General features: G+C 34.2%; 1 protein-coding gene across 10 annotated transcripts in view; it reads right to left on the bottom strand.

The window, feature by feature from the left end:
- Positions 1–16,339, bottom strand: part of Tpst (tyrosylprotein sulfotransferase) — a 332,855-nt gene that overhangs the window by 199,934 nt on the left and 116,582 nt on the right. The window lies entirely within an intron of this gene.

The raw sequence follows: 16,339 nt of genomic DNA on the forward strand, positions 1-16,339 counted from the left end.
TTTTTTTAAAATTTGGAATAAGCTATTCTATCATTATAACCTGATAAGGTGTTAAATCGGAACCGTAACTACCACTGGAGAGATCTTTTTAAAGAATGGTTATAGTTGTGGTCCCCAAACCATCCTCAATAACAATTTTTTTGAGAAAGCCTTTTTATATAAAATAGGAAGGTATTTGTACGTAAATAGCAAAATTAAACTGCGATTTCAGTACTTCCTTTTAAGAGGAGCAAGAAAAATAAACTGCGATTACAGTACTTCTTTCTAAAAGGCAAAGATTTTGAATCGAACGACAATTCATTGATGTAAATCGGTTCACTCATTGATAATTTTAACGATTGCAGTACTTCCTCTTAGTAGGTGTAAGAGCATGATGGCACTTCACAGCCACGTAGAGGAGCTTTAATCACTTCTTCGTGCTAAATTTTATCAAAATCGGGTTAAGCTTTGTAGAAATATTGGTAATAATAGTTTTAGAAAGGGCCTTATTTGGGTGGGGCAAACTCCCCTCCTTATGAGGCATAGCGTCGAGACTTTTAAAGTACAAATCTGTACAAAATTTCGATTCGATTGACACTCCATTCATGAAAATCGGTTCACGTGTCAATAATTCGAAACGATGATGTACTTCCCCTTAAGAAGTGTAAGAGCAAGTCGTGGCTTTAATGTTACGTTGGGGACCCCTAACCCTATCATCCCACCAAATTTTATCAAAATCGGGCCAAGATTTACAGAGTAATTAGTAATCATAATTTTGGAGGGGGCCTTACATAAAGGAGGCTAACTCCTCTCCCATTCGATGTTTAGCGTCGAGACCCCCAAAAGGCACATCTACATAAAGTTCCGAATCGAATGACACCTCATTCATGAAAATCGGTTCACGCGTTTAGGCGCTACGTTGTTTACAAAAAAGGTAACAAGAACAACAACAAGAACAAGAAGAAGAAGAACAAGAACAAGAACATTTTTTGAAAAAGCCGTTTTTGCTCATTTTCGGCAACTTTTTTCTCGAAACCTATTAGATCTGGGTGGTTGCAAAAAAATTATAGTTATAAAGGAGAATTTGGAGTAAGATTTAAAGAAAATTTGGGAATTTTATCTTTTATAGAAAAAGAGAAAAAAATTGTCAAAGTTGGGTGTTTTTCAACGTTACGCTTTTTCGTGCAGTTTTTGATGGTCAACCCTTATACAACTGTCCTACCGGACAGTTTTAATTACTATAAATTTTTAATACGAAAAATACATATTTTGTTGATTTATTTTATCGTAAACATTCTCGTTTTACGTTTATTAGTTTTTTGTTTTAATTATTTATTTCACGTTGTTGTTTCCGTTTTTTAGGCTGTTGTATTAATTATGCACCAGTAATTGCATTATCCAAAATAGCGTAAATTGTTTCTATTCATAATGGAAATATTTTTGCATTTATATTTGAATTAAAATTATTACTACTAAACGTTATTTGAAATTATTTCCATGAAAATTCATTTTAGGACAGAGAAAGAGATTAGGTTTTTCCTTTAAATCACCATTTTTTCGCTTTAATGGGTAGAGCATTTCAATTTAAGTACAAATTACTGAGTACAAAATTTCTTTATTAAAATTCCTAGTTTGGCGACAAGCACTTTATCCCAAGTGCCAAAGCTCTAGGACGATTTCATTGTTTCCTTTAATGAATTCCACATTAATCTGCCCCCCGTTTACTGCTTAGATAACGAATTGTTTCTATAGGCAGGAAGGAAGTAGTAAATAACCATAAGAGATAAAGATGTTTTTGATTTTTAGGGAATTCACATGGGGGAAGAATTCAAATAACTCTGAGAAAATTATAGGATTACAAAAGGGTCTATATTGCGTTAATGACGGTAAGATATCAGCACTGGCAAACTGGATTCTGCCCTTTGGGATTTCTGTTAAGGATGGAAAAGTTTTGGGAAGTGATAGATTAAAACTGTCCGGTAGGACAGTTGTATAAGGGTTGATCGTCTAAAACTGCAAGAAAAAGCGTAACTTTGAAAAACACCCGACTTTGACAATTTCTTTCTCTTTTTCTACATAAGATAAAATTCCCAAATTTTCTTTAAAATATAGGGCAAATCCTCCTTTATAACTGTAATATTTTTGCAACGACCCAGATCTGTTAGATTTTGAGCAAAAATTGCTGAAAATGAGCAAAAACAGCTTTTTCAAAAATTGGCCTTGTTCTTGTTCTTCTTCTTCTTGTTGTTCTTGTTGTCACCTTTTTTGGAGCGCCTAAACGTGTGAACCGATTTTCATGAATGAGGTGTCATTCGATTCGAAATTTTATGTAGATGTGCCTTTTGGGGGTCTCGACGCTAAACATCGAATGGGAGAGGAGTTAGCCTCCTTTATGTAAGGCCCCCTCCAAAATTATGATTACTAATTACTCTGTAAATCTTGGCCCGATTTTGATAAAATTTGGTGGGATGATAGGGTTAGGGGTCCCCAACGTAACATTAAAGCCACGACTTGCTCTTACACTTCTTAAGGGGAAGTACATCATCGTTTCGAATTATTGACACGTGAACCGATTTTCATGATAACAGAAGGCAAAAAAAAGCTATAGAAATGTTCCAGGAGATAACAGCAAGCATCGTTTTAATGCAAAGATTTGTGATGTGGTTTTTACTAATTGTTACTCTAACTGTTACTAGAAGGAATCTGAGAAAACTCTAGGATAGATTGCAGATCTTGCGAGGGGTTTTTCTAATATTTCTCCGAGAAAAGATTAAGGAGGAAGCAGGATATGATATATGAAGCTGTTATTTGGTTTAGAGATCATTTATTATATAGAAAATTTAAGCGGGATCAAAAAGAAGAAAATCTGAGGAGACATTCACTGCGGATTCTAAAACTAAAAGTAGCGCTAACCATTTTTGAGAAGCTCTAAACCGGTGGCTTCTTTTTTTTGTCCAATTTTTAAAGGAAAAGGCTTTACCATTTTGTGTTTGATAAAGCTATATCAAAGCTATATGTCAAGGGTTGAAAAGGTTTCAAATTAAGGTACAATGTCACAAAGTAAGACGGACAGATAATCGATGAACCCAATATGTCACGCAAATGTGACTGCTGCTGTCAGAATTTTAGATTTGATTGGAAATTGTTTGGAAGATTGGATTTATAGGTGAGCTAGAAATAAATACTTTTATCGCAACATGTAGAATGCAATAAAATACTTATTTTTTTAAAAAAAAACGATAGGTTAGGTGCAGGTCAAAAAATATCATTAGATGATAGAATTTACTTTCGTATTCTTATCACTGCAACAGAACGTTATCAAATATTTCTTTTCTTTCTCTCTTGTTCCACCCCAAAATACTGAACTATTACAGTCACTCTCTTCACTAGAAAGAAGATCACGAGGCCACTCTCTTTTGAAAAGTGTCGTTTTGTCTTCAGCAAGAGTTCCAGAAGAAAGATTTTGAACTGGATTTGCATATGATTGCAGATTGTAGTGGAGGTTTCCTGTTTGGCGCGGTAAGCTCAAGATTGGACACAAATTGGATCCAACACATGGCCTCACAGCTCAGGTGTTGTGAGATAGAAGCCAGAAGGATGCAGCCTGAGATAAGGGGAAAAAATGGGGAAAAATCTCACAGTTTACGTGAAACACTTTTGGACTGATCTGGACTATCAACTATTTCAGTGGCTTTTCAGTGGCAGTAAAAGAATGGACCAATTAACTTAATACTATTTAACTTTTTTTAAAAGTTATGCTGTCCACAGCAAACGGGTCCATATACATACAAGTAGAGATTTCTAAATACCACTTTTCCGTACTAAGTTCCGTCCAAAAAGTGTATTTCCGCCGACAACTCAAACAGTAAATCTACACGGCTGGAGTGCTTCCTTTAAAGAAGAGGAAGTAAAAAAAAAACATCCACTCCAAAGAGGTACTTTAGGTTAATGGATGTTGGACTAACATCGTATCGTATTCCTTCCAAATATTTCTATGGCATGGTCCCTCTTTAGATAGATATCTTAATGTATATGCTGTTCCTCACTTACATTACTATTCAAAACAGGTGTGCAAATAGTACGCTATTAGAGTGGCAACCTGGACCAACTGGCCTGTCTCATACCGTCAGCACTCTCCTACATCCTGTATGCTCATCACAAAGCCACCTTTTCACGCAAATGTGTCCTTCTCATTATGTAATGTTCCTGTGAACTAACCTCCTACTCACGTATCTGGACTTTTTTTTTTTTATTGATACTATTTCAGCTGATTTGTGGAGCCAATTAAATTTTATGAGCTCAAGTTTAGCTCTGAATTTAAGGAAAAGATTCTTGCTTGTCTTCTTTTTCTGCAAATTATCGCGACCAATTTATTTTAAATATAGCATAATATCAAATTTGGTCTTTGATTTATAGTTTTAATACTGAAATGTATAGAGCCAATAGAATTCACTCAAAGTTGTTTTCAACTTTAATTCTGAAGATTCCGCTAAAAGCGCTCAATTTCAGCACTCTTTGACGTTTACTTGAGATGGGGTTCTACAGAATGACGGCAGAACGCGGAATAAAACATTTATCAAGGCAACATCCATTACAGCAACAACAACGACGTTTCCTTCAGCATTCGAGCCGACGTAATTCTCCTAATAGCGATGCAGTGCTGTTGTTAAGGATAAGAAACAACGCCTGACTTTTATCAAAATGGCGGGGAAAAAAAACATCCGCGAATGAACTTCCTTGGTACACTCACAGATCTATGCAGACCAGATAAGAACACAGAGTTCCCAAATTTAAGAACAATTTGGTTCTTTATAAGGGTACTGAGTAAGATACTGATCTTAGAACGTAAAGAACGGGTTACAAAACTACAGCTGGCAGATCCTTACACCTGTCTTTTTTTAGATATCCATTTCAATTCTAATATTAGGTAGATACCTTTTAATTAAATTGTATGACACTGTACGGTTGTATTACTGCTAAAAAGTGGAATAAGGACTATATAACACACTATCTTATAGTAACAACTGAGATACTTAACAATTTACAACACTCAACACTTGTAAAACACACATATTACATGAGCAAAGCAGATCAGACAGAGCGTAAAACCGCTGGCGCTCATCTCACGATGCTTTGGCTGATGATGGTACTATAAAGCAGTTATTACCATAGCTGAAAGTCTCGCCAACTTTAATTACAAGTTTCAGCTTTACTCAGTTTCATCTCTCTCTCTGTCTCACCCTGTTGTAATTAAAGACACTCTACAAAGATCTTCCTCGCTTTACCACTTCTTTGATAACCAGCACTTAAATTTAGTTTTTACATGCAATATTTTGTTATAAATGCATATAATTATAATATTTGCAACAAGAAAATAGTGTGTGTATAACCAGATTCAATGAAAGCAAGGTGCGCTAAAAAAATCAAATCAAGACAAAAAAAAAAGGTCTTAGAATGGTAGTTTATAATTTTAGACTTGAAGAATCTTGTTCCTTTCAGATTACTTCTTTTAGTAATACCCAAAATTGCAAAATGGCCCTTCACCTGCAACTGGGAATACCTTTACACCAGCGTTTCCCAACCTGTGGTACGCGAAAAATAATCAGTAATGGCGGACATAAAAAATTTAAATAATAAAAATGTCATAGAAACGATTTTTCCCTATAATACATACAAATTATTTTAATTAATAATACCTCCACACTAGGCTTAAAAGAACAGAACTGAACAGACGCTATCGACTGCTTAAATTACTCTTAGACGATAGATCAAAACTCTCTCTGGGCAACTAAAGATTGATTTATACTTCTATTTTGAAACCCATCTGGGCGTATGGAATAGAGCTGTAGGGTTCAACCAAACGCTCCAATCTCCAAAGGATTCAAACTCTTCAATTTAAAATACTTCGAACTACTGTACACGCTCCATTTTATGTCTCCAAACCTGACTATACACACTGACCTTAACATTCCTTTTGTCACACAAGTTACTAAAACTTCAGGGTAACTTCTCCACTCGTATACCTCTGTAATTCATAGTTCTGTTAACACTGTTACTTATAGCGCCAACGCGCTGATTGTAGCAAAAAATTAATAATATTATACAATAAAGTTGTTAATTAAAAATGTTCGGTAGGACAGTTGTATAAGGGTTGATCGTCAAAAACTGCACGAAAAAGCGTAACGTTGAAAAACACCCAACTTTGACAATTTTTTTCTCTTTTACTACAAAAGATAAAATTCCCAAATTTTCTTTAAAATATAGGGCAAACCCTCCTTTATAGCTGTAATTTTGTTGCAACAACCCAGATCTAATAGATTTCGAAAATGAGCAAAAACCGCTTTTTCAAACAATGTTCTTGTTCTTGTTCTTCTTGTTGTTCTTGTTACCTTTTTTGTAAACAACGTAGCGCCTAAACGCGTGAACCGATTTTCATGAATGAGGTGTCATTCGATTCGAAATTTTATGTAGATGTGCCTTTTGGGGGTTTCGACCCTGTACATCGAATGGGGGAGAAGTTAGCCCCCTTAATGTAAGGCCCCCTCCAAAATTATTATTACTAATTACTCTGTAAATCTTGGCCCGATTTTGATAAAATTTGGTAGGATGATAGAGTTAGGGCTCCCCTATGTAACATTAAAGCGGCGATCAGCTCTTACACTTGTTAAGGGGAAGTATAGCAATCGTTTCGAATTATTGACACGTGCACCGATTTACATGAATGAAGTGTCATTCGAATCAAAATTTTGTACAGATTTGATATTTACAGTAATAAGGTTAATCTATCTCGAGATATACGAGAAAATATAATAGCACATTTAACAGGATTAAAATTTTCTTTCATGGAGTATTTTCCCCAAAACCCGAAAACACGAATGATAAAATTGGATTTCAAACCCCTTCTATAAAGAAAATTTAGGAAAAGCTACAACATTATCGATAAAAGATAAAGAAAATTTAATAGAATTATCATGTGACAGAGCTTGAATGATAACTGTGTAAAGATCTGCTTAAGGAGACTGATTGTAATGAGTAAGCTCTATCCAAGCAACATTAAATTTAATTTAAAAAAAGTGTTTTAAAACTAAGATCTTACACTTTACAAAGTTTATGAAGTGAACATGAACTTGGAACTCCTTTGTAACAGGTACATTGGTATCTCTATACAAATAAAGATAGTAATAGTAAAATAACACTCGGTATAACAAATTTCTCGAAAGACAATCATTTTTACGAAGTGGTACAATTTAGCATGATGTACTACCAAGTGGTGACGCGAGCCAAAAAAAAAGGTTGGGAAACGCTGCTCTACATAATGTAGTTCTCTAGTAGCAGAGGTAAAAGAAACAATAAAGATTGGTTTCAATATCTTCCAATAATAAATGATAATAAAATCAATGCACACTATAACAAACACAATATTTTAATGAAAACCAAATTGAGAATGATAATTATAGAATAACAACGTGGACCAAGAGTATTTGTATTTGCCTACATGGTATTACAATACCAAAAAAGGAAATGTCCAAATTTAATAATACAGGTGTTTTAGAGCAAATTTACCTCTCCAACAGGTAAATTCCAAAGCTTATTTTATTACATCACAACGAAATTAATAAAAATAATAATAATAATAAAAAATAAGACCAAAATTCCTTTTTAATATTATTTTTTAATATTTCAAACCACTTCCCCCGCAAATGGTTATTAGTTACTACCAGAAATATATTTTCTGTTAAACGAGATGGAAAATTGGATGTGACATTTAAAACCACGTTTTACCGTTCTGGTTATTAACTTTATTTCTTCTCTTTGGTAAAAGAAAGATTATAATCAAACTTCGGTTTTGCTTTAGTAATTTGTAGTATAATTGGTTTTTTTATTTTATTTTATTAATGTTAATTGGTGGAATAAATTCTTCAAGAAACCGGAAGGTAAAAATGTAAAAAAACATCACTTAAGTGAGTAATCGCTTTGTAATTCATTAAAATTTATGAACGTACTGGTTTTTTTTGAAATAATAGTAAAACAATATTGGGTCCTTTATGAGGAAAAAGTAATCTATGGCTACTCACTCGACTTTTTCCTACTGGGATTCTCAAGCGAATCCACTACTGACTCCGAACGTTTCAATCATATACTAAGGAGTCAATTAACGAGGAATTGGTTCAGAACTAAAAACAAAAACAACTTCGTCTGTTGCCGAACATTTCGATCGTTCCGATTTCCAATCTTGTTTGTCCTGGACCGATTCCTCGTTAATTGAATCCTTAATATAAAATTTGAACGGGACACTAAAAGCTACGTATTAAAAAAATTCTAGTTTCAATCATACCTAATTCTTATCACTTCAGGAAGGAATCAACCAATCCCCTTCATTCAGACTTCATGTTTTTACTTGAATTTTGGTGTTTAACTTTCCAAGTAAAAGTTTAATATTTACAAATTTAAAATCACTATACAGGTATTCCTCGGGTTACGACGGTCTCGAGTTACGACTTTTCGAGGTTACGACTCCCATTTACTGTACAGTATGTACAATGAAACCCGCGAACTACTATACGTGATTTGGTGTGCACCGGCTCGGGACCGAGGAAGACGGCGTCACCAGCATCCCAATAAGCCTTTAACATCGTTGTCACGATCACTTTTTGCCCTTCATTATGGCTCCCAAACGTAAGGCAGACTCTTCTGATGGCAGTGCATCGAAGAAAAGGAAGGCCATCACCATGGAAGTGAAATTAGATATCGTAAAGTACACTACTGTTTTTTATTATTGTTTCATTTCATTATTAAACGTACTGTACAGTATTTTATATGTGTTTTTTTGATAATTACATAGGGTACTGTGTTACAATAGGTGTTAGGGTAGGCTTACAGTGCTTACAGTACTGTACTGTTATTATGGTAATACAGTACTGTACTGAATACGGTACAGTTTATGTATGTTCCGACTTACGTCGAAAAAACGGTTTACGACGCCGCTTAGGAACAGATCAACGTCGTAAGTCGAGGACTACCTGTACAAAGTTTACGTAATAATCGAAGGAAAACGTTGGTTATTATTCATATTATTATTTAAAGGCGCGTCTACATCTGATGTTAATTACAGCCAGAAACTTTCCTCAGTACACTGTCAGCCTCCGGACAGAGGTTATCTCGACTTACGGACTGCCCTTCATCGAACAGGTAAGCTGTAAGAAGCTCCTAGTAAGAGAAAATCTAAGCAACCGGATTTGAACCCAGGACATCGCTTAACACTGAGCTAATTACCTGCCTTTCTTGGTTAGTAGACAAGAGAGTGGCAGTAAGCACTGCTGGTAGAGTCCAAGATTATACGACGAATCTAGAGCCAATTTGAAAGGCAAAGAAAGTACAGAGAACATAAAATGTATGAAAATAGTTTTTGATAGACAATTAATATTTATTCGCTAAAAAATTTTTAATTTAATATATTATTTATGCATTTAAAAGTGCATATAAATAATTTCTACTTGCATTAGGTTAAGAAAGGGTTACATGTGGTTATGAATTCAATTTATTCTGACATTATAAAGAGTTATTTAAAAAAATAAAGAAAATAAATTAATAAATAAAATGCCAATTTGGTTATGCATACAATTTGTTATGTAGAATATATTATGTATTTAAAGTAAAATATATGTTAGGAAATACTTGAGCCAAGTAATAAACCAGTCAGTATTTACTTGTGTTAATCTGTTAATATACAGAGCACGTAGTCAAGTTTGTATAGAAATTTATATATATATATTTATTACTACATAGAGGCGAATGTTGGCATCACTGTTGGTGGCTAGAAGTGGACCGGGTAATTTAAGAGATCGTATACAGTTTGTCATAGGTCAGGAGGCTGTTCTACGAGTCAGCTGTTCTGGGTAATAACAGTCTGTAACCAGTTTGTTTGGTTACTTATTTAATAAATTTAACCAATTTATTCCTTTTCTTTACTTAACTATGGTAACTATTGCGATCATGCCAAATTTTAAATTTAGAATTTGCAACGGAAATAATCCATTTTAATTGGCCCTAAATCCGGAATAAGTGTTTTTTTTTTTTTAGAAAACGGTCTCTGTGTTTGTGTGTTCGATCGTTAAAACAGTAAATCTCAAAACCAAGAAATGCCGGAAGCTAAAAATACGATATTTCGATTTGGTCGCACTAATGGGACACGTTTTGTAATACAGCGATTAAAATCGTTTGACCCAAAATACTTGTTTGATGCTTTTTTTAAAAAAAATAGTGGCTCCAACCTTCTTTTAGACTTGATGTACTCCGTTTACGAGATAAATCGCAATCAATCGATCTGAAAATTCGATGTTCATTGCTCACAAAAAAAAAAAAATGAACGCAAAGGACTTCAAGAATGAGAAAGTCAAGTCAGTTCAAAACTACCTCTTTTTGTTGGTTTAATACTTACATGCTCGAAATATTTTAATTTAATTCCCAAAAATGGAATATCAAATTGAAACATAAATCTAGATATTAATTGATCAAATGACTAGAAGTGATTAATCAAACCAGAAAACCAGTTAGCTATCGATAATAGTAATCTTTTCGACTAAAAAGGAAGTCTAGCTCAAAACATATTTGAATGTTTACGAGTTATCGATTCTAAGTTTAAAAATAAGTTATAACTTCCTTTAATAGAAGTGCAACATCTAAATCGAAACGTTTATTACAAATACAGACTAATACACCTGTTGATTTATTTATCCAGCTGCAGGTAGGTGGTTCCACATTTGTACAGCAGGAATTAGATGGAGAATTTTGATTGCAAACTTCTTCCCCATTATCTTTAACGGGTAATCTTTTTTTTTTAGAAATAAATGTTTCAATTTCTCTCAAGATATCTTAATAACGCCTTCTTTCTAGGAGATTGCAAAAGCAAAAAACAAAAACAAAAATGGCACACAACGTTAGGCAATTGCCCATTAATATTCATAGATATTAAAATGATTTTTGTATGTTAATACAAAGAGGCTCTTTGTTAAGATGTCCAATTATAAGCAGTGTATTAAGAACTGTTTATTAATTAAAAGGCGGCTCTATTTGCATCTTATAATTCGCACAACATGGTGCAGGTTAGTATTTCTTATTTAAGTTATACCAAAAAAAAAATACAAATAATCTTGGCTAGTAGTACATAAGTGGGGGGAATCATAACGCCTCTTTGATGGGAATGACTCTTCAAAGAGAACCGTTCCCATATTCCTCCGCAAAAGAAGTGGCCTTCGTAGAAGTTTCCGAAAAAATGTTTTGAATAAAAGTAGTGAAACAACAAGTGTTTAATGAGCAATCTATTAAAGCAGCGTTTCCTAACCTTTTTTGGCTCACCGTACCACTTGGTGGTAGTACATCCTGCTAAATTGTACCACTTCGTAGTACATCCTGCTAAATTGTACCACTTCGTAAAAATGATTGTATTTCGTGAAATTTCTTATTCCGAGAGTTCTATTTTATTATTATCATCTTTATTTGTACAGAGATACAATGTATCTATTGCAAAGGAGTTCATGTTCACTTTATAAACTTTGTAAAGTGTAAGATCTTAGTTTTAAAACACTTTTTTTAAATTAAATTTAATGTTGCTTGGATAGAGCTTACTCCATTACAATCCAGTCTTTTTTAAGCAGATCTTTACACAGTTATCATTCAAGCTCCCAGTCACATGATAATTCTATTAAATTTTCTTTATCTTTTATCGATAATACTGTAGCTTTTCCTAAATTTTCTTTACAGAAGGGAGGTTTGATATCTAATTATCATTCGTGTTTTCGGGTTTTTGAAAATACTCCAAGAAAGACAATTTTAATCTTGGTAAATGTGCTATTATATTTTCTCGTATATCTCGAGATAGATTAACCTTATTACTTTACATATAACAACTTTACTATATAATATTATTAATTAAAATAATTTTTATGTATTATAGGGAAAAATCGTTTCGATGATATTTTTATGATTTAATTTTTTTATATATTTTTTATGTCCGCCAATATTGATTATTTTTCGCGTGCCTCAGGTTAGGAGACGCTGTATTAAAGGAAATCAATGGAGACGATTTCGAGGCAGTCTCAAAAAAACTGTAAAATATCATTTCCGGAATTCATATCACTAACTACTCGGTCTCATGGGACCGAAACTAAAGAATAATGTTTGAAGCTGCGATTCTAGTTTTTGAATTGCGATGAAAACTACTGAAGACTACACACCACTTTCCCTGATTCATGGAACAAGGAACGAAATTTCTCCTTAGCAATTCGACTTAGATAATCTGACTTGAATGTACTCGTAGTACTTCAAAATTAGTAAAACCAAAATACAAGGTAAAAAGAATGGAGGCCCAGCCATTGTCCGAGATTAGCGTTAGCTCAGGATATTGGGTATTACAGGAAGTGGGTCAATGAAGGCCTATGAAAGGGAGGGGAATGGTAAAGGATAACCAAGTAGAGGACCTTGGTCCTTTTCAGGGTAGTTAGGCCGTAGAAGAAGTGCGAGCTTTTGGCCTCGATCTTTCGCGACCAATTAAAGGAAATACAAAATACTTACGTAAAAAACACTCAGGTATAATACACTTGATAATGGCAAAAAGACTCACCTGCAATAGATCAGAAAACGTAAATTAGTTTTATGGTTCCTAGAGCTATTAAATTAAAATATAATAAAAAATATACAAATAAAAAACTTTTTATTACTTTATTTTATTATTTTATTTTTCAAGTAATAACACTTAATGGGATTGGTTGATTGGCATTCACCGTGTTAATTATTGTTTTAAGACAAAATGACGGCAATTGGGGGAGACGTTTCGAGTACCCAAAAGTGCAATTTAAAAAAAATTGTCTAAAATAAAAAAAAATGTATATATATAATTAATTCTAAGAAAAGCTTTCGAGAGAGAGATGACGTCAGTCTAAAGAAAGCTCTACAAGCAGAATGCAGTAAGTTTTATATTAAAAAAAAAAATCTATATGTTGTACATCACTGTACATACTTTTAAGTACTTTCAGCTGAAGAGAATTTCAAATCCAGTCTTTGATGAAGTGGCAACGCTTTCATCTGCTTTTCAAAAAGACCGGATGATGACGTCGCCCACTGTCATTGCCATTGAAATAGTAAAAGAGAAAACTTCTCTTTATGAGTCACTCACGTATCTCTTCTCGCAATATATATATATAACAAACTGAAAACCTAATGAAATATTGATATACGTCATATTTAGATGGCATTGGCGAAACCTACACTTAAATATGGATGTACTAACAGTGCTTACTCACATACAGGAATCCTATAAAAAGAATTTGTACACATTTTTAACAAAATATCGAAAGCAGAGATGGAAAAATCATCCAGTCGTGCGCGTTATTTTTCACTTCCTCTTACTGTCCATAAGCAGAAGTTTGTAATCGTGCAGATTTTCTAATTTATTTAATTATTTTAAAGTACATAGATATACGTATTTTACATATCTAGAATAAAAACAAAAATAATATTCATACACACAAGGGCAGTTACACACTGAATATACTACTTATCAAAAGACATATATTTCTTAAACTGATACTGCTTAGCGGAAAAGTCTCTCGGAAAAGCGGATCAGATAAGGCAATTTACTAGTCTAGAGGAACCTAGGAATAGAAAAGTTGAAAACAATTTGCGATTGGTTTACATTATTGTAGGGGAAGTTATACTCGTAAAATAGAGAGGGACAAGACCAATTTAGGCGTCATCTATTGATTTGAGACAAATCAATAGGATATCGAACATATTTCTCCTATCAGAATCAGATAATACATTTAATGATGAACTATATTCTTAATATGAGCTATAATCTATTTCCGGTTTTGGAATCTCTAAACTTACGAAGTTTTTTTTATTTATAAAATTACCAGATTTTAGGTACCAATTAGTAGCATAACGGAAAAGGAACTCAAAATGAGGTCAGGCTGGGAAAGAATATAGAATTTTAGGGCATAATATAATATGTCTTTTTACTAAATCCGAGTTAGAAATCCTTATATTTTGCGGACTTTAGCTGTAATAAGAGAGATGGTCATTAAAGGAAAATTTTGAATCTATTGTTTTAACTAGACCAAGTCAGTTTCTTGTTTTGGTTAATTAAAATTTATTAAAATTTAAAAAAATATCAGTGCTCAATCGTAGAAATCTATTTTGAAAAAGGTCAGCATCTTTGAGCTTTCCTCGAGGGAAGGAAACGTTTTAAAACCTCCCCCAAGAGAAAAACACACACATACAAAAAGTGGTTTGCAAATGTCTCTGTGAGGGTATTTCGTAAGAGCATCATCCGTGGTTGGTATTAATTAAAACTATTTTTTTTTTCTCTTTGGAGCCACAATAAGTCCCTTGTAATAATAAAGTTCCTTTCAAATACCTAATCACTGAAAGTGGATTTAAATTTAAATTAGAATTAAAATCAGAATTGATTAACAAATTTTGGTGACTTCCTACCAAAAAAAAAGCAAGTATTTTCTTAAAATTTCTAACACCCATGGGAATTACGAGGGTAGTTTGTGCAAAAATAAAAACTACTTAATTTTTTGGGGTAAACCTTTTTTATTTTTCAATATAGTCTCCTTTTAGGCTTATACACTTCGTCCAACACTGATCCCTTCCGAATAATAGAATTTGTCCTAGTCTGAAAAATAGCCATTCGTTTCTGCAATCACCTCCTCGTTTAAATAAAATCTTTTTCCCGCCAGCCATTTCTTCATATTGGGGAACAAATAGTAGTCCGAGGGAGCCAAGTCTGGAGAATAGGGGGGATGTGAAACGAGTTGGAACCCTATTTCCATTAATTTTGCGACCACAACTGCTGAGGTGTGAGCTGGTGCGTTGTCGTGATGGAAAAGGACTTTTTTGTGGGCCAATCGTGGGCGTTTTTCTTGCAGCTCGGTTTTCAAACTGTCCAATAACGATGAATAATATGCACCTGTAATAGTTTTACCCTTTTCCAGATAGTCGATGAGGATTATTCCTTGCGAATCCCAAAAGACAGTCGCCATAATCTTTCCGGCCGAAGGAACGGTCTTCGCCTTTTTTGGCGCAGATTCCCCCTTGGTAAAACATTGTTTAGATTGTTCTTTGGTCTCAGGAGTGTAGTGATGTATCCATGTTTCATCCACAGTGACGAAACGACGCTTAAAGTCCTGCGGATTCTTCTGGAACAGCTGCAAACCGTCCTTGCAACACTTCACACGATTTCGTTTTTGGTCAAGCGTGAGCAATCGCGGCACCCATCTTGCGGATAGCTTTGTCATGTCCAAATGTTGATGCAAAATATTATGAACCCGTTCATTCGAGATGCCCACAGCACTAGCAATCTCACGCACCTTCACTCTTCTGTCATCCATCACCATATCATGGATTTTATCAATGATTTCTGGAGTAGTAACCTCAACAGGGCGTCCAGAACGTTCAGCGTCACTTGTGCCCATATGGCCACTCCGAAAATTTTGAAACCACTTATAAACTGTTCTAATCGAAGGTGCAGAGTCACCATAATGTTTATCAAGCTTCTCTTTAGTCTCCTGAGGCGTTTTGCCTTTCATAAAGTAGTGTTTAATCAACACACGAAATTCTTTTTCGTCCATTTTTTGAAAATCACTCGACTTCCTCGATTCAAACGAATGCCAAACACAAAGAAATAGACCGATCTGGCTGAAACTTGGTGTGTGTTCTTCCAAGAGATGCTACTAACTAAACATAACCTCGATACGCGCCAGTGGTGCTATCTCTCTGACTTTGCACGGACTTTTCAAACGACCCTCGTACTTGGAAATATAATATATAAGTATTATTTTTTCCACTTTATTAGTACATTTACTTGATGCAACATTTGTTGCATCAAGTAAATTTGATGAAACTGGTTAAGTTCTCATGAACGTCATGTAAGGGCAGCCACCCATTGATGGAACTCTTTCTCGGTGGATTATTACACTCACATCAGTAGGTCCCTAGGTCACATCCGCTCCAAGCGACGAGGAGGATTGTCTGGAAGCTGAGGAGAGGAGAGTTGTTGCACAAGACGGATTAGGATGGAGAGGGCTAGGAGGCTGTGAAAGTTGCTGTAGCGAGACTTTATTAGATTGGTGACAAAAGGGATGTGGAGGTCAGTGTGAATGGTAAGGTTAGAAATGTAATATGGAGCATTAAGGAATATTACTTTTATTTAAAAATATGCAATGATTACATAAAAAATAATCAATTTTTTCCCCCAAAAAATATGTCAAATTGCTAAACAAATGTTTAAAACTGCGTACCCCGTTTTGTGTAACTTCACAGAAAATATTTTGGATTTTATCCAGAAAGATTTAAGAGA

This window comes from Rhodnius prolixus, unplaced genomic scaffold, assembly GCF_049639745.1.
Source record: "Rhodnius prolixus isolate KJV_2025 unplaced genomic scaffold, Rpr scaffold_9, whole genome shotgun sequence".
Classification (NCBI taxonomy): Eukaryota; Metazoa; Arthropoda; class Insecta; order Hemiptera; family Reduviidae; genus Rhodnius; species Rhodnius prolixus.